General features: G+C 39.2%; 1 pseudogene; it reads left to right on the top strand.

Moving 5' to 3' along the window:
- Window positions 1-4088: 4088 nt before the first annotated feature.
- Window positions 4089-24724, top strand: part of LOC119512076 — a 47159-nt pseudogene continuing 26523 nt past the window's right edge.

Consider the following 24724-nt stretch of genomic DNA (forward strand, 5'->3'; position numbering starts at 1 on the left):
ACACAATTTGGGTAACTGGTCTCCTATTAAAATCCCTTCACTTCACAAATGAGAAAATTGGGACTCAGATGTTAAATAACTTGCACTTGGTGAAGAGTGAGTGGTGAAGGATCCAGCTCACAATAATAATAGCTAATTGCTACCATTTAGTAAGGTTCTATTCTATGCCTGGCTCCTATTCCAGACCCTTTGAATCCGTACAACTCTCTGAGATTAGATTTTAGATATGAGGAAACTAAAACCAAGGGAATTAAGTAACTTCCTGAGAGCGCATACTGGCAAGAATCAGATCTAGTATTGAATTCCTGAACCAGGGCCCCTTCCTCTCTGCTCCACCATCTCCCAGTTAGTCACAAGGCACTTGGCCCTTCCCTACTATCTGAATGTCACCCTCTCTCATACATTGCTGATGAAAATAAAAATAGGCGCAATTGCCATGGAGCATAATTTGGCAACCTTTGTCAAAATGACATATTTGCATACTCTTTGACCCACAATGTAACTTTTAGGAATTTATCCAATATACACATATATGTGAAATGATGTGTTTTCAAGGATATTTTTTTGCATATCGTTTGTATCACCAAAAGATTAGTTGCAAATGTCTATCAGAGAGAGACTAGTAAAATAAATTATAGTCCACTATACAATGGAATACTCTGTGCAGCTTTTTAAAAGGAGCAGGAAGATGTTCATACTGATAGGGAAAGATTGCCATGATATATTGTAAAGTAAAAAAGGGAAGTAAGAGGGAAGGGCTAAAGAATGTATATATTTGCTTGTATATTGACAGACTATCTCTGAAAAAAGAAACACAAGAAACTAGTAAAATTGGTTGCCTCTAGGACGGAGAATTGGAGACAGGGGAGGGAGACTTTTTTATCTTTGGAATTTTGAACTTTTGTAGAAAAGCAAGTAAAATTTAAAATTCTGTCTTATATAGTCGGAGGATCAAGAACAAGTAGAGATCTCCAGAAGTCTTCTAGCTCCAGATAGGTCCCAAGACAGAATCTCAAGCATTTGCTAAGCTCATGAGGACAGGGACTGTGTGTGTCTTACATATTCACTGCTGTATACCCAAAGATGGCATTCTGGAACCTAGATGATATGCAGTAAAATGCTCTAAGAATATTTAAGTGAATGACTGAATGAGTCAACAGATAGCCAGTGTTAACTACTTATTTTTATACTATTCCATAATGTAGGCTTTACACTCTTAAAATTTGGACATTTTTAGAGGTAAGGTCTTTCTTTTTCTGACAAAAGCCCATTTCATCATGTTGCATCTGTGGTAGAATTGACCAACTGTTTAGGGGCCTCATTTGCAACCCCTTAGTTTTCATTTTACCAACTGAACAGCCCCAACTCTTTACTTTCCATCAAATACCAGTTTAGCACCTGTTCAATCATTCTGGCTCCTTTGAGCCCTCTAAATATTTCTTAAAATGCAGATTTTTAATTGATTCATGATATTTTAGTAAGGATCAGACCTATCAAATATCATGGAGGGAATATTCACTGAGTTTGCACATTCTCTCCCATTAATACTTTTCTATGTTAGCTTTTGAAAGAACAACTTCTTTCTTTCAGAGGCAGAATGGAGACCTGACTTTTGAATCTCCACTTCTGGAAGGCTGGGTGGCCTTCCATTCATTCATTCAGCAAATATTTGTTGGGCCTAGTCTGTGCCAGGCACTGATCTAGGTACTCGGGATAGAGTAGTGAGACAAACAGACGCAAGTCCTTACTCTCATGGAATGTACGTTCTATTAGGGAGGGACCAAATGAAAAATTAAAATACATGTCATCTTAAATAGTGAAAAGTGCTATGGAGAAAAACAAAGAAGACAAGGGGGTTGGGGAGTGAGGGAGGGCAGGGAGAACAATTTTAAATAAGGTGGTCTTACAAGGTCATACTGAGGTGATAAATGAGTTGAGACCTTAAAGATGTGAGGGAGTAAGTCCTACAGGTTTCTGGGGATAGGGAACAGCAAGTGCAAAGGCCCTGGGCGGGAAGCGAGCTTGGTGAGGAACAGCAAGGAGCTGGTGTGGCTGGAGGGAAGTGACTGGGGAGTAAAGAAGTGGAGTTCAGAGAGGGGAGGAGTTGAGTCAGGGAGGAGGCTGTCAGGGGTAGGATAATAAACTGTGACTGAGTCCATCAGTTTCTCTGACAGTCATTATAATCTCCTCTTCACAGGGTTGCTGTAAGATTTAAATAAAGTGAAATACATGAAAAGGGCCTGGTAAAAACAGGACCTCAACAGAGGGAAGTCTTTGCCATTATTTTACAGGTTGGCTGATTGCTTTTTCGTAATGATTTATTTCTGACAGTTAGAGATGTCTCTTTTCTGAACCATCTTCACCAAGATACCATGGAGCTGATTTCAGTTGAGGGGTCCAGCAACTTTGCCTGCATGCCAGAGTTGATGTTTTTTATATCTAAAAGAGATCAGATTACAAACCCACCTATCTGTGGCACAGAGAATGCTGTCAAGATACCCTCCTTCTGTTAACAGATACCAAAGTGAAGAAGAGAGGAACAGCAGCCTGAGGTCACTTGGGAAAGACAGACTGATTTAGTGATTCAGCAGAACATGGATGCATATAGAATAATTATCTGCCACATGGGCTGACACCATATCTAAGGAAGACCAAAGTTTCCAAACTACAGTATTGTCTAACCAAAAAGTATTTTTCTCTGTCAGTCATTCTCTATTTAATGAGAGCTTTTAGACTTGATCTTTAAAGATAAGGGACCCCAGACCCAATGGCAGCCAATCAAGAGACATTTGAGAACAAAGATGAAAGAAAACCTATGGTAGCGCTCATCCCCACTTCCAGATTCTAAAGGCCACAGCTGCTTTCAATTTCTTCCTCCCCTAAACTCTTGCTTTCTGGCCTGTAGACACAGCCTTGCTGTTCTATCAACAGCTAAAGGCCTCTGTGGATTGAATTAATTTTGCTATCATCAGTCACAGGGCTGTTAAACATTAATGCATAAGGCCAAGATGACCTCAGATTCTCCAAGAGGTATCCTGGTAACACAGTACAACCACCTCAGCACCTAGAACTAACCTAAACACACAAGTACACACACACAGAGTTACACTGACAAAGGATAAACTAAATTAATCATGTTAGGGCAGTGAGATTATTTTATCCTGTTTTCCAAAATATTGGTTTTAAAATAATAAAAAAAAAAAAAGTAGGGTTTTAGTAAATGTGGATCACCAAGAAAGTGCTTCATAATAAATTTGTGGCTTAAAACTTCCTGAAGAAGAAATGACTTATCCTACAAAGGGGACTGATTAAAAAAAAACAAAAAATCTAGTACATCAATATAATATAGCCATTAAGATATGTGCTTGAGGTAGATTGAATTATGTAACCCAATTTAGACATATTCTTAATCTGCATTCCTGTGGTGTGAATGTAAATAGGACCTTTTGAAGTTGTTATTTTTAGTTAAGGTGTGGTCCAACTGAATGAGGATGAGCTTTAATCCAGATTACTGGAGTCCTTTATAAGCAGAAGAAATTCAGACATAGTCAGGGAAGGCCACAGGGAGAAGCAAGAAGTCAGCAGGGATCTGGAAAAGAAAGGAGAGGACATTGCCATGTGACAGAAAAGGCAAGGAACCCAAGGATTGCTGGCCAGCCAGAACAATACTGACCCTGGGAGGAAGCAAGCCTTTCAGCCTCCGAAACCATGAGCCAATAAATTCCTGTTGTTTAAGCCAACTCATTGTGTGGTATTTGTCACTGCAGCCTGGCAGACTAAGACAGTGCTGGTCTATATTTTCAAAACATTTCTAGAATAAACATGTATTACTTTTGTAATCAGAAAAATTATCTCAATTTTGTATTGACAAAATTTGGCTATTTCTAAAACTCAAATTTTAATTTTCTAACAAGAAACACAAATAGAACAATTCAACCATCTATCTTCTCTCCTTTAGAAAATGGCTTGAGAAAAGGCCAGCCATGGAGATTTGTGCCACTAGGATTTAATAATGGCAAACACGTACTGTGCATTAGGTACCACTGTAAGTGCTTTGCATTTATCACCTCACCTAATCCGCACTACCGATGAAGGATCCTGTTAGTGAGCCCATCTTAGAGATGAGGAAACTGAAGAACAGAGAGGATAAGTAAGTTGCCCAAAAGTTAGTAAAGAGGCACAGACCCAAGGAGCATGGTTCCAAAGCCAACAGTCAGCTGGACTGCAGCATACAGGCAGCTGTGGCAACTTGGAGCTATGTACTCCAGAAAAACATATTCTTAAACTTAATCCATTCTTGTGGATGTAAACAGGACTTTTTTTTTTAAATTAACTTCAGTTTTATTGAAATATATTCACATACCATACAATCATCCATAGTATACAATCGGCTGTTCACAGTATGATCATATAGTTATGCATTCATCACCACAATCTATTTCTGAACATTTTCCTTACATCAGAAAGAATCAGAATAAGAATAAAAAAAGTAAGAAAGAACACCCAAACCACCCCCCCATCCCACCCTGTTTTTCATTTAGCTTTTGTCCCCATTTTTCTACTCATCCATCCATACACTAGATAAAGGGAGTGTGATCCACATGGTTTTCAAAATCACACTGTCACCCCTTGTAATCTACATTATTATACAATCATCTTCAGGAGTACAGACTACTGGGTTGGAGTTTGATAGTTTCAGATATTTACTTCTAGCTATTCCAGTACATTAAAACCTAAGCGGTGTTATCTATATAGCACATAAGAATGTCCACTAGAGTGACCTCTCGACTCCATTTGAAGTCTCTCAGCCACTGAAACTATTTCGTCTCATTTTGCATCCCCCTTTTGGTCAAGAAGATATTCCCAGTCCCATGATGCCAGGTCCAGATTCATCCCTGGGAGTCATATCCTGCGTTGCCAGGGAGATTTACACCCCTGGGACTCGGGTCCCATGTAGGGGGTGGAGAATGAGTTCACCTGCCGAGGTGGCTCAGTTAGAGAGAGAGAGGGCCACATCTGAGCAATAAAGAGGTACTCAGGCGGAGACTCTTAGGCACAATTATATGCAAGTTTAGCCTCTCCTTTGCAGTAACGAGCTTCATAAGGGCAAGTCCCACGATAGAGGGCTCAGCACATCAAACCGCCAGTCCCAATGTTTGTGACAACATCAACACCAGTCCAGGTGAGAAAATGCAACACTTCTGCACCTTCCCCCAGCTCCTTGGGGGACTGTAAATATATTTTTTTTTCTCTGCCCAAATTACTTTGTGATGTGTCACTATTTCATTCTAACCTATACTAGCCTACCGTATCTCACTTCCTGTAAGTAGGACTTTTGATGAGGTTACTTCAGTTAAGGTATGGCCCAACTGAATCAGGATGGGCCCTAATCCTATTACTGGAAGCTTATTGAGAAGGCCTCAGAGAAGAAAGACACATGGGAGCAGCCAGAAGCTGGAAGTCAACAGAACCAAGAAGCCAGGAGAAGCCACGATGTGCATTGCCATGTGACAGAAAAGCCAGGGACCAAAGATCACCAATTCTGGCTTGCTGAAGCTGCCAGAATGCAATATTCTGGAATGGATTGGCTTTTTCAGTGTTTATTAGGTTACAAATTTACAGTTCTAAGTCCATGAAAATGTCCAAATTAAGGCAGGAAGAGGAATATGCCTTCTCTGGGGAAAGGCTGCTGGCATCCAGGGTTCCTCTGGCACATGGGAAGCTACGTGGTGACATCTGATGTTCCTTCTCTCCTGGTTCTGGTTTCAATGGCTGTCTCCAAATGTCTCTGGGCATTTCTCTCTATGCTCTCCTGCCTTTTATCCTTTCATAGAGGATTCCAGTAAAGGATTAAGACCCACCTTGAATTGGGTGGGTCACATCTCAATTGAAACAACCTAATCAAAGGTCCTACCCACCATAGGTCTGCACCCACAAGAATGGATTAAAAGAACATGGTATTTTCTTGGGTATGTAACAGTTCCAAACCAGCAGAGCCAGCAACCAGCTCCAGAATGCCACAGTCTAATGGGAGAAAGCATTGCCTTGATGATGCCTAGCCTCAATACCATGAGCCAATAAATTCCTGTTGTTTAAGCCAGCCTGTTGCACAGATCTGTTTTAGCAACCAGGAAACCAAAACGGCGGCCCTGGTCACATCCTCTTGCTTTCAACTACTGTGGCAAGCTCTAGCTCTCTCCTCAAAATCCCTGCTTCCTACTTCTCTCCTCCTCTGATTTCAGAGAAAAGAAGAATCCCTTCAGCTTCCTGCACCTTCCCTAACTTCATTTATTCTCTCAAAGGGACCCTGCCATTCAAAGTTAACTTCTCAGAGGATTCTGATCCCCTCTCATCCCTACTCTTTCCTCTTGGCATATGAATAGGGTCCCTAGATTTAGCAACCTTATCTCAATTACAATATTTGGGATATACTTGTACTTTAAAAAGCATTCATTGTTTATCTGAGAATCAAATGTAACTGAGTATCCTGAATTTTATCTGGCAAATTACATATGAAGATTCTCAGATGTCTTTCATCCTAAAATAACATGACAAAAGAATCTTAATTCCTTAACCCCCTCTAACTGTCAACCACTCAGCCAGGAGATACCTGTTGTGCCTACCACACCCACGTTTCCTCCCAAGGAAAACTGTGGGACAATAAAACCAGACCCTCCTGTTTCCCTTGACAGCCATGTTTGAACCTGGCGTGATCTGGCCTCCTGTCTTGCTCACCACTTCCACAGCTGAGGGGGTTTTATTTAAGGTGGTCCCCTGTTGCCCTGTCTCCCATAACCCCATGGGAATCATACCCAGGAAAAAGGAACTTGTCCTGGGCTTGCTGCCACTGTTAGTGAGGTGGGGAATGTGTAGCTTCTCGGGAATGTACTGAGGCCTGGTAGATGTTTCTGGAACAATGGGGTTCATATCGCACCTTAGGGAATACAGTTTTATACTTGCTGTCCATAGCTGTCTCTCCTAGACTGTATGTTCCTTCCAAGCAGGAGCTATGACTTTATGTCCATATGCTGAGAATGAATACATGGGTAGTTTTACCATAAATGAATGAATGAATGAATGAACCAACTAGCCAACTAAGTAACAAATAAAATGGCCTACAACGGGATATAACTAAGCAAACTATGGCACCTTAGCTACCTGGTAAGCTATATAGCTACATAAAATTTAAAGTGTATATATTACGTCAATATGTAGAAAAGTGCAAATGAAATGAACTAAATTCAAAAGATAGAGCACCAAATAATTGGCATTCTAATTATAACTGTGCTAAATCTATATACAGACCACAGTCAAGATTGGCAGAAAATTTGAAGTCATAAATAGTTTAGAGACTAGTACTAAGTAGATTTTTCTATAAATTTGCTTTATTTCAAAATAAATATTTTCTTACTTCTGAGAATCCAGAGGGACCTCAGCCTCTGAAGCACTGGAATAATAAATCCTCAGGCCTCAGAATTTGAGCGCCTATTAAAGTTGGCTCATGCTGTAAGATTTTTCTTTTCATAGAGTACTATTTGCTCTTCTGCTCCCCATACTGCAATGTGACTGAAACAGTATTCAACACAAAGTAAAAGGAGCATCTTGCCATGATCTGGTTTGTTCCCACCAGATAATCCCTGTTGTCTCTGCATTTTATGTTTGAATCCAGACTATAGTTAAACGTTAGCCTAGTTCATAGAAGCATAACCCCACAGATACCTATGAATCTCTCTCAAAACTGTTTTCATCACGATCCTCACCAAAACCTTCAGTGGCTCCCAGTTACCCAATCCAACAGCCCAGAGGACTCCTACAGACGTCGTTTCCAGTCTGCCTCTCCAGTGTTATCTTTCACTAAGTTCTTCTGCTGTAACTAAATTTGCTTCTGGTATTTGACTCATATAAACCCTAATTCAAGCCCCAGTTTCTCTATAAACACCTCAGGTCTTCCCTATCAGAAGAGAGCTTTGGATCTCTCACTCCTCCAAGCTTCTCTGAATAGCATTTATTCTTTGTACCTTTCTCTGGCCCTTACTACTGACCGGGCTAGTATTGTTAATAGCCGTTAATGTGTGTTCATTTAATTTAGTCATCCCAAGCTAATGTCACAAAGTGGGTCAATGTACTACTAGCAGGCTCAGAAATTCAATTGTGTGAGTTCCCATTCCTCAAGTGCCATCTTATAACCTCCAGGAATGACGCTACGCTCAGGCTCTAGGGGCTGTGTTCCTTTCTGAAGGTTCTAGGAGAGAATCCGTTTTTTGTTTTGTTTTGTTTTTTGCCTCTTCCAGTTTCTAGAAGCACCCACATTCCTTGGTTGACGGCCCTCTTCTTCCATCTTCAAATACAGCAATGGTGGGTTGAATCCTTCAAGCATCACATGACTCTGACCTCCTCTTCCTCCTCCCTCTCTCACTTTTAAAAATCCTTGCCATTATAAATAATCCAGAATTATCTCTCCACCTCAAGGTCCTTTATTTAATCACATCTGCAAAGTCTCTTTCTCCATCTAAAGTCATAACATATTTACAGATTCCAGGAATTAGACCATGGACATCTTGGGGAGACTATAATTGTGTCTATCACAATCAAATATCCAAAAAGATATTCTCATTTAAACTAACATATTGAGCATGAATTTTAGTGCATATGCAAAATAAGGAAGTATTAATTTTACCTTCAAATTTTGGCCCCCATCAGACTAAGGTGATAGGAAATTGATTAGCAAACACTGTTGAAGGCACTTTGTGTTATACCTGGGGTGCCAGGGGAAGAACTCAAATTTCTCACCTGTAGTGCTACAAAAATCTTGGTTGCAAGCCATGTGGTCACTAAATGTGCAATGGCACTGTGTTCCATGGGGTACGGACACTTGCACCCAAGCGGAACATGTTGGGGTCCACTCATCCTACATGCCCCTTTCTGCTCTAAGGTCTTTACTCCTCCCTGGGGTCCCAAAGAAGTAAGAGCATTGCTGATAACTCCAGGACCTTTCCCCATCTAGGAGACTCCGTGTTCAGCATCCCCCCTCCCCAAGTTACTCACAGGCAGGTGCCGCCTTCTTCTTCTCCCCTCCCCCTCTTCACTGTGCTTACACTTTTACAAAAGACCGGAAGAGCACTCGACTTTAAGCTGCTTTTGGTTTTCCCTTTTGTAAAAATTCCTAGGAAAGGAATTACAAAAGACCTAGACACAAAGCAGCAGGGTGGAGTGGGGTTTCATGAAGACCAACAAATAGTATGGTGAGGAAAATTAATGAATTAACAAACAATCCCATCATGTAAATATAGCTTACCATTTTATTTTTTTCCATCCAGGGAATATTTCTATTTAGATAACTTCTTTCATTAGGAGCAGAGTATAGTCTTTACAAATAGTTCTGACTCTCTCATGGTCTTTTTTCCAGAAGTTTTACAAGCCATTTACCTGTAGATGTTTCTAACAGCGCATTTTGTCTTATATTAGTTAATTTAAACTTTAAGTTAATTTAAAGATACTTGGGGACATAGCCTAATCTATTAGTGAGGTATTTATAAAATAAGGTTAGGATGGTCTGCTTCTGCTGAAGATAACCAATCTTTATTTATATGTGTTTTGTACATTTATTTTATTTTTAAAGCTTTTATATATTTTTTTCTTTCAGAAATGTATAAGACACATAAACAATATAAAAATGTGTACAGAGAAAAGTTTCTTTCCCACCCTACCTCATCCATTTCTCTGGAGTCTGCTTCCACAATTTCTTTATGTATAAATATGCAAATTTATCTCATTGTTACATAGGATGTACCATTCTATAAAAACAATTCTGCACCTTGCTTTTTTCATCAAAAGTAGATCCTTATACAGTTGTTACAGCAGCTCCTTTTTACTTAATACAAATTATAAACAATTTTAGGAGCAGTGTTCATAATTGGCCACTTAATAAATATTTGTTGATTGATTCATTATGGATCCCAGGTGACACCTAAATCGAACTTTGAAAATGGCTATTCTAGTGAAATATATAATTACAAGCGATCCTTAGTTTGTCGTTAATCTTTAAAGCTACTGGAATGTTTTATTCATCTACCTCACAAAGTGTCGGAAATAAAGTGGTACCTGTAAGGGAATAAACGCTCTCTCGGTTCTGGAGGAGAAAAGAATTTATTTACTATCTTGCAAGATAGGGCGTCCAGCCAAACACATGGAAGGAAGGCTGGCACGCCCGAGGAAGAGAATGGCGATGTTTAAATCTCCTACTCCTAATTCGCAAGTCCCTCCCCTGTTTCCCCATTGACTGGGTACTACAGAGGTTACAGCCTATCCGAGAACACTAACTAATTCATCTTTTGAGATTTTAATTTGTACAGCCAATCCCAGAGAGCCAACTAGCTCATTATTAAGATTTTGAACTGATTAGCCAATCCCCCCGCCAAATTTTTATTTTTTTGCTGTGAGTTCCCGCCTCTGATACTACCTCATGTCTCTTTACATCAGGCAGATTCTCTCTTCTCTTTGTCTGGGGCTTGTTTAAACTGGTTTTGCCTCCATTTCCCTTATTCCATGCTGTCTCTATGTGAAAACGAAACTTATTCCTTTCTTACAGATTCCCTCCTCTTTCTTTTTAAACACTTTTAGTTTTCACATTTTAGATTCTCAAATTTGCTAAGGGCTTTTTCACATTTTTTTATCATAGGGATCTTTTTTTTTATTTTTGATTCTAGTGGTTTTGATGGGTTTTTGAACTAGCCTTTGAGCACACGGGATTATGTAGCACCCATCTGTTATAAACATTTTGGCTGGAATGATAAGGAAAATTAAAATAGATGTTGCAATTCCTTTCCATTTCTCGAACCAATTTTCCAACCATTCTATGAGTGGGTTGTTAATGCTAGAATTCTTTTCTAGTTTTTGAAATAAGGCTGTTAAGCCTTGTAGGGCTTTGGTGATAGTTCCATTAGGTGCGGTATTATTGGGGATGAATGTGCGACAATTTCCCCCAACTATAGCACAGATGCCTCCTTTTTCAGCTAGCATCATGTCTAGGGCCATTCTGTTTTCCCATGCCATTCGGCTAGTGGCATCTAACTGTTCTGCTATTTTTTAATGACATTCCTGGTATAGTTGATAAATTTTAGCTGATGATTGACATTTTTATTGATGGTGACCCACCAGAATAAGGATGATTTAAATTCTGCAGCTAATTGATTTTTAGCTTTAAACTCTTTAGGAACTTTCTGGGGAACCCCTATACTATTTACAAACATTTTTTATTGAAGGAACTAGGTACACTTTGTACATTTTTCTTTTCTCCTTTGCCTTGGGTTGGTACTTTATTACTTTCAAATGCCAGGGTAAATGAGATAGCCAATTGAACCAGAGCACAGGTTCCTCCCCACCTTTCAGGTAGTGTTGCCCAGAGGATGCCCTTCCCACAGTACCACCAGAGGTCTGCTCGGGGTATAGTTAGGCTGGAGAAGTTGCCAGTACTATCCTTGCTCACATTCCACACCTGTGTACACAAAGCCATGGTACCAAGATTCTGGAGCCCTTCTTCCCATCTGGAGAGACAGGCAGAGTGGTTTCCCGGACCAAGGTGAGATGCTGGTATGGCTTTGACACTTCCCTCCTGGACTGGAGGGAAAAGGGAGGACAACGTACTACAACTTTCACCAGTAGCAGCATTTTGAAAGAGGAGTGTTATACATTTAAACTCCCTTTCATGCTTTTTCATCCCCAAGGGGAAGGGCATAATCTGAACAGTGGGTTGTTTGGTTGTACAAGCAAACAGTTACTTCTGTTTAGACTCTGGATGGTATGTTTGCCCCATTCTACCCAGGCATTTGTATTTCCATAACCTGTCTCTATTTCTGTGGTTTGCTTTAAGTCTTTGGCCTTAAGTATTCTAATGACCTTGGGGTCAATTTGTACTGGAGAGTTAAATTCCAGCCAAGTTTTCCTTAATGGTTTTTCCTTCAACCTGGGTTAAGACCCATCCCTCATACTGTGTGGTCCACCAAGCAGTGTTCCAAGAATAACAGGGGTTAGGTGTCTCATAAGTTATACTCTCAAATGTTTGCTCCCCAACAATCTTGCTTTCTACTTGAACAGTCTGCTTACATAAATGCTTATATTCCTTCCTCAGTTGTTGCTGATGTTTTAGATTTTTACAGCTCATTACTTGACAGACATCAAATTGTACAGTTTGAGACTTTAAGCCTTTGACTACACTTATAACCAGCTTAGCAGAACCTGTTACTCCTTGAATATAGAACATTATGATCAGTATAAGCAATTTCATCATTAAGCTATACACAGAGCACAATGCAAACATAGGGTTTAATCCAGCCCTTCCTCCCTCCTAGTATGTTCTTTCAACTGTTGCCTATTTAAGGTGATCCTTAGGGGATCTGAGGTAGGAGTCACTTTCCAGGATTCAGGTTGAGTTGCTGGATACTTATCGTCTGGTTCAAGCACCGGTCCCTTCACTCGTGTGTAATGAGTCCAGCCTCTTTCTGCCGTTCGGACTGCCGTCTTAGTTGTCAGCAAGACTTGATAGGGTCCTTCCCAGATCGGTTGAAGTTTGGATTCTTTCCACGACTGGATCAGAACCCAGCTGCCAGGCTGATGTCGATGGGCAGCAAATTCAAGAGGCGGGGTCTGAGCCAACAGTCCACGGTGCCTGAGAGATGATAAAGTAGAAGACAAGGCCAGTATATAATTCTTAAGAAAAAGATCCTTTGTGTCTAGGGAGGGGAGCTCTCCAGTCCTCCTGGGGAAAGGCAAACCAAAAAACCAAAGGCCTACACCTTATAATTGCCTAAGTACTAAATTACACATGGCTTGCACCCCTCTAATGACTCCCCTAGTGTAAAACTGCTAATACCTGCTTTAGGTACAGACACTCCTGAAGTCATGTGCATGAAGAGCAGCAAGAACTTACCAACATTTCGGGCTGGAACAATTAGACTAAAGGACAACTATAATTTACAATAACCTAAGATTAATGAACATAAAAAGGCTTACCACTCTTAAATGCTAACTTAAAATTCAGTTTTTAGTACACCTAGTTTAGTGATGCTTGAATATACGTGATTCACATATATGCATACCCTGAACATACACACAAGTTTTGCTGTTAGATGAGTAAAAACCCACTCTCCAGGGAGAGGAGGACAAGCCTTGGTGTGTAGTATTTGACAATATATGTGGTGTCTTTATTCCTATTAGACTCAATGTTAAGATAGCAACCTGGCATTACCAAATGGAGACCTGGGAAGAGATATGAACCATTCACTGTTCTAAGTTTGTTTAATTCAGCTTTAGTGAACCTTAAACCCTTTTATAGGAACATTTACTTGCACTTTGAGTATGGACCTTTTGCTTTTGCCCAAAATATATCAGAAAAATTATTCTGCTTTTTACAAGAATACACAGTCTCATATATCTGGAACACAGACACATATAACTCATATACACACTCATAACCATATGAAACAGACATACATTCCCATTTACAAGCATGTATAGCCAATACACTACTGTTACACATACATAGAAAACTTTTACACAGTTTTTCTCACTTTTTTTTTTTCATTTTTCACACTATTGTGAAACTGCACACAATTGCCCAGCTTTAGAGTACACACAAACTAGTATATGCTATAAAGACACAAAGAAATAGCTTCAGTTTACTATAGATGAGTACACAGGAAATTTTTGCCAAGTTTTAAATTACACACTGACAAACTTTCACAGTTTGAAAGACTCCTACGTAATTATATTACATGCTTTTATTACATACAAATACAACTATCCCACATTCCTGTGTAAACATACAACTTAAACTCCCATTAGATTCATGAAGTTTTAACTCTCAGAATGCATCCAAATACAGTCCTAAAAAATGTGCATATAACTTCCTGTATACCCTGATACACACATTAAGGGACTTTAAATGTAGCTTCCACATGCCTTAGACTTAATTACACAGCACACTAAAATATGTAAATGTATTTATTAATACCTGTTTAGCCCCACATAAGTATATGAATAGAGAATCACACAAACCCCATGCTACAAATTCCCTTCCTCCTTTTTTTTTTTTTTTTAAACTGCTCCAATTACTTTTCTATCTCACTTTTGTCTGTTTCCTCCCTGGCTTGTTGACTCTCTGAATATTTCCTCTAATGGCTTATTCAGCCGTTCATCGATTTTTGGATCTTCTCTGAATATTAGGCTAAAATTCCTTTATATAACTGACCTTTTAAAGTCTGAGTTATTAACAGAATGACATTGTATTCTTGGGGCTTGAGGGAGTGGGAGTCCAACCCTTTTTAGAGGCTTTTGTGGCAGCCCTTTTCTTTTCAAAGTCTGGGGTGATGTTGGGGAGATTACCTTTTTGGCCCCACCCTTCTTAAACATCGGGGTGCCACCCAGACTCTGCCTCTTCGGGGTAAAGGCTCTACCTTCTCTGAACAGTGGGGTGGCGGCCAGGCTTTTCGCATTCCCCTGGGAATGTGCTCCACCCTCTGGGTCCTGAGGCGGCAAAACTTTTCTAGAGCATTGAGGCGGAAGGCCCACCCTCAACCCCCAGGGCAAACTCACCCTTTTCATGCATGTGGGCCACTCCACTCTCCCAGCCTGAGACCACTTGACTTCAGACCTCAACTTTCATTGTTCTTTGGGGATATGGGTACAGCCAATTTTATTTTAGGTGGATGCAGTCTCTCTCTTTCTCTCATAGCGGCCCTCTTTCCCATTTCCCTTTCTTCTCCCAAGAAAGGGATATTTACATAAACCAGAGTTTAAGAATTAAGTTAATTGTTATTCAGCTAGCCTTGCTAGGCTTTTTATTAATGATTCTTACCTTTCTTTCTTTAAGAGCCTTTAGAAACAGAAACTTTTGGAAATCTCTCCATTTTTTTTTTTTTTTCTTAACTTTTGGTGGGTTGTAATTACTGGAGCAGTCAGCATTAACTGACTCTCCAATTGCCTGGGGGCATAGACTGCTTCCACTAAAACCCCAGGCTTTAATGGTTCCCGCCCCAGTGGGGGAGGGGAAACCATAAGGTGGGGGAATGCTTATCCCAGGTTTTAGTTTCTTTTTTTTTTTTCCTGCAGCCACCACATGGCACAGTTCAATTCTGCCTTGGAAAAAGGTTTATTTTTATTAACATGACACACGAGGTCAGCACAAAGCCAACTCTTATCTGCCTTATATTTTGGCCAGAATATATTTGGCAGCAAAATGCCTTTTTTTTTTTTTTTTTTTTTTTTGTCTAAACATAACAATAATATTTGATCGTTTTCTTTTACCCTTTCCCTTGGTCCAATTACTTTTAGCCCAATGTTTTAACATGTTTCCCAATGGATTATTTAGAGGAATGTTCCCCAGGGACCCTAAAGGTACCCCCTTCCCTTTATTCCCAGCCGGCTGACTGCCTCTATTCCCCATTCTGAGTCTTGCCTGAGCATCTTTCCCTTAGGATCAGCTCTAGGCTCATCAGAATGTCCCCATTCTGAGTCTTGTTTGGGCATCTTTCCCTCAGGATCAGCCCTAGACTCTCAGAATGCTTTAACCACCAAGGTTATATAATATTTCTTTCCTTACCTTGGTCCGTGCACGGAGTTGCCTGGTTAACCAGAGGCAGGCCTTTTCATTTCCCCCTTTTCTCATCCACAACCGGCAGATTCAAGCATCTGGTCTCGGGCCCTTTAGCTGCCGGAGATGGGCCCCCAATGGCGGAGTCCGAGACCGCTCAATCAGCGGGGCGCGCCTTCCCTTTGTCCACCTCGGGGGTCCCCCTCCGAAGCTTTGGATCCCGGACGAGCCCCCAAGTTGTCGGAAATAAAGTGGTACCTGTAAGGGAATAAACGCTCTCTCGGTTCTGGAGGAGAAAAGAATTTATTTACTATCTTGCAAGATAGGGCGTCCAGCCAAACACATGGAAGGAAGGCTGGCGCGCCCGAGGAAGAGAATGGCGATGTTTAAATCTCCTACTCCTAATTCGCAAGTCCCTCCCCTGTTTCCCCATTGACTGGGTACTACAGAGGTTACAGCCTATCCGAGAACACTAACTAATTCATCTTTTGAGATTTTAATTTGTACAGCCAATCCCAGAGAGCCAACTAGCTCATTATTAAGATTTTGAACTGATTAGCCAGTCCCCCCGCCAAATTTTTATTTTTTTGCTGTGAGTTCCCGCCTCTGATACTACCTCATGTCTCTTTACATCAGGCAGATTCTCTCTTCTCTTTGTCTGGGGCTTCTTTAAACTGGTTTTGCCTCCATTTCCCTTATTCCATGCTGTCTCTATGTGAAAACGAAACTTATTCCTTTCTTACACAAAGGTGCTCAGAAACAAAGAATCAATGATCAATTATAGTTGAAGGATGCTGCTTTTTTCTTTTTTGAAAAGCAGTTTGGCCATATCTGTAACATTTTTAAATGTGCATGCCTTCTGATATTGAGATTCCTCTAGTAGCAATTTATTCCAAATATATATTTACAATCCCATACTCAGATATGGTTATTAAAAGGTGTTAATTGTAATATTTGAAAACAAAAACTGGAAACAACCTAAATGTTCATCAAAAGTGAACAGGTTAAATAATTTAAGGTACATCCACTCAATGAAATGCTGCTCAATGAAGAGTGTGGTTCACCTCTGCAAGCCATTATACCCAAGATACACCTACTTACTTTTAATTATTTAAGTACTACATGGATATGTTTTCTTTGCAAAAACTTCTAACAATTCAGATAAAGTAAAAGTGCCCTTGACTTCCCTCCACCCAATCCCTTCTCTCTCCTTTGTATCCTTCTTTTATGGTTTTTAAAATACCTGTAAACCCCTTTGAGCTGCTTGAATCCTTGTGTTTATTATTAGTTGTAAAATTTCCCAGTGTCTGCAGAAATGCTCTTTATGGGAAAAGGGAAGTTTTAAAATAGGGGAGCACAATATTTGTCATAAGGTAGCCCAGCAGCAGGGAAAACCCCAAACCTTTTTTAGATCTCTGAGAGCAGAAGAACTGCTTAGGGTGACTGGCAGAAGCTGGGAGTGAACAAAGAAAGGAAGCCTAGAACAATAGGCTCAGTCCACCTCTGCCCTTCTGGAGGCGGGACCGCCCCAGCAAGTGCGGGGTCTTCCTAAATCAGTGCAATTTAGGGATTAGAAAGTCACTAGTGTTAAGTTTTTAAGTCTGTACTTGGAGTTCTAGGATAGGATATGGTGAGAAGAGTGGAAAAGCCTGAGTGTCAGATGTTTCTTTAGGTCCAAACACTGCACTGGAGTTAGAAAGTCACACTTAATTAAAAACAACTTAATTACTACAGGGATTGAAATAGGTGGGTGTGATAGAAACCATTCAGTAGAAAATTGCTGTAGCTGTCTTTGTTGGATTATCAAGCTGTTTTCCCAAAATATTAATTTATTCCCCTAATCATGAAAAGAGCTGCATTTTATCGAGTTTGGACCAGAAGAGGTATCTAAAAAGCTGTGAAATTCCTAATCTGGGCCTCTGAGTGGGAAAAGCCTGAGACTGGGACTCTCATCCTGCCACTAAGCGCCCTGTGATCTCTCGCTTAATTGTGTGATGCTTCATGCGTCTCATCTGTAAAATGAGTGTTGATACAAATGATTTCTATATTCCTATGGCTGGAAAATGTATTAGTTGAACCCATCTAGTTAATGTAAGACTGTCAGACTGAACCATACACTCAAAATGATGAGAAAAATTGGATCAATTTTATGGATCATACTGGAAAAAATAAATATATTTCAGGCTAAACTGTTTGTTCTGGTTTTTTTGTTTGTTTTTCTCCCCTGGGCACCAAAACTAGAATCCTACCTCATGGATCAAGGTTATTTGCTTATTCTCAGTTCCATTTCACCTAAGTGGGCCCCGCATAAATTCAAGCACTTATATTTAGTAATAGCAGGCATAGTTTTACTCTATATGTGCCGAAAAAGCAAAGATCTTTCCATCCAAGGGGTAAATAGATCTCACACATAGGGTCTACCACCATTCGGCTACCCGGTCCTTCTCAAAGTTTAAAAAGCGCCTACCAGAGCCACCTGGGGTATCTCTTAAAATGCAGATGCCTATCAGTAGATCTAGGTGAGGCTCAAGATTTTGCATTTCTAACAATCTCCTTGAGGCTGATGCTTCTGGTCTATGGTCTACACTAGTTGCAAGGAGCTAGACCACTAGCCCCTCGCTGTCTTTTGTAATTCTCTTTTTCAAATATATGCTATTTTTTAATGAAAAATAACCAACTTTTTAACTGATAAAAATAATGCTGTTTCAGATAATATTTGTGAAACAAAGCTAGAATTAAGGTCATTCCCAAAATAAATGTGTTGGGTCTTGATGCATAACACTTTGCTAACAAGTTAGGAAACTTACATAATGTTTCTTTTTTCTTGTTTGTATCTATAGATAGGTACCTTATGCAGCAGGAAAGATTTGTTAATATACATAAATCCCTTGCTCCAAAAAAGGATTCAAGGCAGTAGGTTGTAAGGATTAATGGATAACCTCTGTGAAAACTCCTAGTCCTGTGCATAGTACTTAGAAAAAGCTTAACCAAAAGATATATAGCAATGTAAGGCAAAAGGCATAAAGAGCCATTTCCTAGAAGAGAAATCTTGAGTGGCCAATAAACATACGAAATGATGCACAACCTCATTTTTAATAGTAACTATTAATAATAGAACTGGAAATCAAAACCACAGTAAGACACTATTTTATAACCATCAGATTGGCAACAAGGAAAAAAAATCATATAATAGCACATATTGGCAAGGTTATATACTACTGCTGGTGGGATTTAAGTTGGTACAATTACTTTGGAAAGGAATTAGGCATTACTTGTTAAAATTGAAGATGCCCGTATCCAACTACTCAGAATTTCTACCTGTAGCTTCACATCCTAGAGAAACTCTTGCACTGTGCACTAGTAGACAGGTACAAGGAAGCTTATTGGCATCACGGTTCATAAGGGAGAACAGCTTAAATGCTCATTAATAGTAGAATGGATATATTCATATGGTGGAATATTACAATAGTAGTGAAAGTGAATGTTCTACAGCTACATTCATCATCATGGATAACCTGACAAACGTTGGGAGAAAAAGTCATGTCAGAAAATAATACAGGCAATACAAAAAACTTAATGAAAACGTAAAACTATGAAAGAAAATAAGAGAGCAATAAAAATTCAGTATAATGATTATATCCAAGCAAGGAGGAGGGTGTGATTGAGGTTGGGCACATAGGGAGTTTCAGATGTACTGACAATAATCTATTTTTTAATGTTGGGTGCTGGGTACACAGGTTTTTCTTTTATCTTTCTTCTTTAAACTATACTCTTACATATATAAATATATTACATGTAATTCATAATACAACTTTAAGAAATATATGTACAGCTGTATTGCAAAAAATATGGAAGAAAAAAAGTAAAAATTCTATCACCTTAACTTCTGGCATTATTTGGGAATATTTTCTTTCATACTTTTTTCAAATGCATGTTGGGGCTTTTCCTTCTATTCTTTTTTCATATATATATATATTTAAAAATAAATACAAACATGATGTGTATATACTTTTGTATCTTGCTTTTTCCTCTTAAATCATCCATGCTTCTTAGTCTTTATGCTCATATTTTAATAGGTATGAAATAGTCTATCATATATCAAGTAAATATTTTACTTAGCTGTTTTCATATTATTGGACAGTTAGATTGTTTCCTTTTTTTATTATTCTGGCTTCCAAGTTTTCTTCTCTTTTGGATAATTTGCATATGGTAAATTCTCAATGGAATTATAAGGTCAAAGGATCTGGACATTTGTATTGTTTAATGTAATTTTAGCAGCCAAAATATATCTCCACTCAGATGCAATCCCATCACTTCAAATTCAGATTTTCTGAACTCGAAGTTATTACCAACCTCTCTAAACTGTTCCCCTTTTCTTACTTCCTATATTACAGGCAACAGAAATGTCGGGAACCCCCAGCTCCTGGCCAAATTCCTGCTCCTAATTCCTAGAAATACATTCCCAGAAGAGAGACCCTTCAAATTGGAGACAGGATCACCCTCAGGGGCCTACAAGTTCTGTGAAGTACTTTTTGAATTGCCATTAAAATTTTCAAGGATTTGTAGAGCTGTAGTGATTATGCTAAAGAAAATATATCACACTACCTCCCTTAATTAGCATCATCATTGTTATTCCTTTGGGGCTATGTGGATTTTATTCTTTCTAAAAAATATAAATGCCTGTTAATTATAAAAGCAATATATATTCATTATAGAAAAATTATAAACAAATCCCACCCCACCTCACCCCCAAAAAACCCCACAAAATTCCACAACTTTAAAAAATACAATTATACTCCAGCGAAAACTACTATAAACATCTTGGTGTAGCCTTCTGAACTCTCATCTGTGAACATATATGTCCTCAAATATATTTATTTCCTTTTACTAAAATGGGATCATACTGCACAAACTGTTTATAACTGCTTTCCTTTCTTGAAAATCTGCCACCTCAGTAATAATACTGAGCACTCCCTACCTGTTCTAAGCCTTTCCATACATCAGCTCATGGACTCCTCATAACCACCCTATAAAGTGAAATGATTATTACTGTGTCTGTTTTACACATGAGGAGTTGAGGCTTAGAAGGGAGCCACAACTCACCCAAGGTCACGTAGCTTGTGACAAGCAGAACCAGGGTTTGAGCCCAGGCATTTTGCCCCCAAAGGCTGAGCTAAACCACCAGGGAACCTGCCCTTGCTGTAGACCTGAAGAGTTGATTGCTTTCGCCCTTCTTGAAACCCTCCTCCTTTTACTTCCATAACTGCCCTCTCCCAGCTCACATCCTTCCTTTACCATTTTACGGCTCCTCGCCTAGCCTCTGTTTCTCAGCCCACCCTGGATATTTTAGTATTCCTCAAGGCTTTCTTAGCAAAATGCAGTTCACTCCAGGAATTCAACTACTATGTACACCACAATGACTCACAAATCTCTATGCCTCCCTTTCTGTTGAATTCCAGACTTGTAGGTGTGTGTGTTTGTTTTTTAAACTTCTCTATCTTATCAATGTCAAAGGCAACATGTACAATATTAAAGTTACTATTCTCATACACAAACTTATTGTTTTTCTCTTTGTCCCAAGCTGGAGATTTTGTCCTCATTTCTATTTGTCCCTTTCCTATTGTCTCAAGCTGGAGACTTTGTCCTCATTTTTTACTGTCTTCTCAGTTTATTTATTATCCATTTCTGTTCATGGCCCCATTAATCCTGTCACCCAAACCAGAAATGTGAGAGTTGTACTTGACTCCTCATCTCTACCTCCACTACAATATCAATCACCAAGTTCTCTCATTTAGATATCGTTCAGATCTCTGCCCTCATCTCCAACTCTATCATACTCACATAGATTCAGCCCTCAATATCTCTTGCTATCAGAATCACCTTCTAATATTCTTCCCATTTCTAGTCTCTCTCTCTCCATCCTTTGTATCCCCTTCTGCAGCCAATAATCTTTCTAAAATGAATTCCAATGTTGTTCCTTCTCTAGAAATCTTAATGGCTCCCCATTGTTTTCAGGAGAAAGAGTACACCTTCCTCATAGAAGGAAAAGAAAAATAAGAAGAGAAGGAGGAGAATAAGAAATTTTAACATTATAATGTATGTACAGTTGGGCCTTGTTTTACATGACTAATAGGTTCCAAGATCCTTCCTGTAAATTGAAAATCCTGTGTAACAGCAAACCCCATTATTTAATAGTATTTCTTATTTGAACATACCTATCACACATTTTTTATAAATAAGGCAAATAAACTGTCTAATAACAATAAGTAAGCAAAATTAATCATAGAAATCATTTTTAAAAATTTTAAATCTCTCTTGTGGGCACCCCAAGGAGGTTATTCCACTCCCCACCCCACCCCGGTCCCCCAAAATAGAAAATTGGCGTTGGCCAAGGAGAGGCAGGGAAGGCACCTGATATCATGGGAGCTGGTGGAGGTTGCTGCATGGAGACCCAAGCTGGGTCAGCGTCTGCTCCCTTCCCCTGCACCGCCACTGCCGAGTTCCCCAACTCTATTTAGGGAGTAACAGCTAACTCCATTATTTAATATGCATTTCTTCTACAAACATACCTATGACACATTTTTTATAAATAAAGCAAATAAACACTCTAGTAACAAAAAATAAACAAAATTAATCATAGAAATACTTTCTAAAAATTTTAATTCTCTCTCTGCCTTTATTTATTTATTTATTTTCATTGCCAATCAGGTATACCTGAATTCACTGTTGAGTTCATGTAAAACAAGTCCTACTGTAATAATAATAATAATATTATTATTGTTATTGAATAACATTTATTGAACACTTGCTATGCCTCAGGCACCATTCAAAATGTTTAACGTCACTTCATACCCACTAGGATGGCTGTGGATGGTGGTGATGGCACAACATTGTAAATGTAATCGATGTTACTGAATTGTATACTTAAAAATAGTTAAAATGGCAAATTTTATGGTATATATGTTACCACAATAAAAAAACTAAATTTTTAAATGCTTTTCATTTATTAACATGTCCTGACAACAGTCCTTTTTATTATTATCTTCTTGACCCATTTATTGGCTCAATAAGTATTGTTGAATGAATGTATTCCTCTTTTACAGATGGGGAAATGAGGCTTAGGATGTTAAGTTAGCCAAAATCTCATAGCTAGTAAATGGTAAAAAAGTTACACAGGTCTATCTGACCCCAGAGCCTACAGATTTACCCACTATACTTCAAAGCTCTGTAAAATCTGCCCTTAACCTACATTTCTGTCCTCATCTCTGTATACTTCCTAACATTCATTTTCTATCCTAGATAAAACAGCTGTTTTCTGAATTCACCAGGCTACTTTATACTGCCCATCTTTATTTTTATTCAGGCTCCAAAGTCCAAAATGTCTTTTGGTTCTCTCTGGGTTAAGTGAGCTCCTTCTCAACTTTCGAAACCCAACTGTCTTATTACCTCCTCCAGGAAGCCCTCCTTCATTCTGAAGCAAAGTTACTCATTCCCTCCCCTTTTGTTCCCATAACACTTTATTCATGCTTCTAATTACAGACAGCTTAACACTACATTATGATTTATTTGTGTGTCTATGTCTCCACCAGGTTGAGCTCTCCTTCAAAGCAGGGACTGGGCTTCATTCATGTTTGTATCCCCAGCCTGGCATGTAGTTAGGATTCAATAAATATTTGTTAAAGGAATGAATAAGTGGATGTCTTTGATTTGACTTTGCCAAAGATATAGAACTATTTCTTTGAAAGGACATTTCTTATAATCACCTTTCTTTAGAAGCTAAAGGCATAAGATTAAATCTTAACTTAGCAAAGACCTTTTGGCAGGAAACTATTTCATTATCAACATGGTATCTTGCTTTCTGACATTACTTCATACAAAGGTGTCAAAGAATAGTTACAAAGACAAATCCTAAGTGCACTTAAATGGAAGCGCCTGAACAAATAAATATGAATGGTTTGCTGATAATAGCAATTTAGGGAGTGAAATCTAAGAAACTTAAAGGCCAAAAGAGCCTCAAATATTTTCATTTATCTTTTAAATTATAGACAAAGGAATTGGGATGGGAATAGAGAAAAATTAATGGGCATCCTGTGATTTTTTTTTAATATGACTTCTAGTTTGAATGCCTTCTCAAAAACATTACAAACATGGAGTCTCTTATTGTGGATTATGTGTCATCTCGTCTCTGTCTACGAGATGTAGATAACCTAAGTTCAATTCTGAGACCAGTCATTTGATAGGTTTTTTGGATCCTTGGGTCTCTGGAAATTGTTAATTCCTGCCAGTAGTATTTTCAGTAACTTGGCTAAGTTGTCACAACTTTTTCCTCCCCACCTTCCTACCTTTCTCTATTTAACCAATAACACCAGTTGAAGAACTCTCAAAAGAACCTTCTCTTACTTCCGTTCCACAAATATGGCCCAAAGCGTCAACTCCATGATGATAAAAAGTTTCAAAAAAACTAAAGGTGCAGCAATTTCTTCTAGCTATTTGTCATTGCTCACTTGGAAAACTAAATCTGCTCACCAAAAGGAGACGACGGGTCACGTGAAGAATACTTGGCTCCTGGGCATGTAAACTTTCATGGAGTTGCCCAGGAAGAGACAGGAGACTTCGTGCTGAGCCAGTCGAGTTGTTATGTTATAAATGACAGTGTGTAGAGACTGGCGAGCCACAGAGATTCAAGACCGAGAGAGAGGAAGATCAACAGCACAAAGACCAGAGAATGGGGTAGGGTGTGTGATCTCCAGCATAGGTGGAGAAAATTTCTTTAATAGGAGGGAAGGAAGGATGTTATTTTGGAGGCAGGAAGTTGGGGGAGTTCCTTTTAAAGTCTTTGGTTTTCTCTGAAATAGGTGGTGAGGTCATTCTTGGAGGGTGAGGTGGGAGGGTCAGGAGTTTGCGGGGGGTTGAAATGGTTGTTGTGGATAATGGAAAACATTCTTCCTAGCAGCCTTGAGGTCCCCTTTACAGATAGGGGCAAAGGAACAAGTTATGGATTAAGAAATACAGGCTGGAGAAGGGAGAAATTAAGGCAGAAATAACCCAAACCAAAGACAGAGAGGAGAAGGGATCAAAGAACGCAGGTACAAGGGTCAGTCGAGGAAAGGGCAGGGTGAGAAAGTTTGGGCAGAGAGC

Source organism: Choloepus didactylus, chromosome 17, assembly GCF_015220235.1.
Source record: "Choloepus didactylus isolate mChoDid1 chromosome 17, mChoDid1.pri, whole genome shotgun sequence".
Lineage (NCBI taxonomy): Eukaryota > Metazoa > Chordata > Mammalia > Pilosa > Megalonychidae > Choloepus > Choloepus didactylus.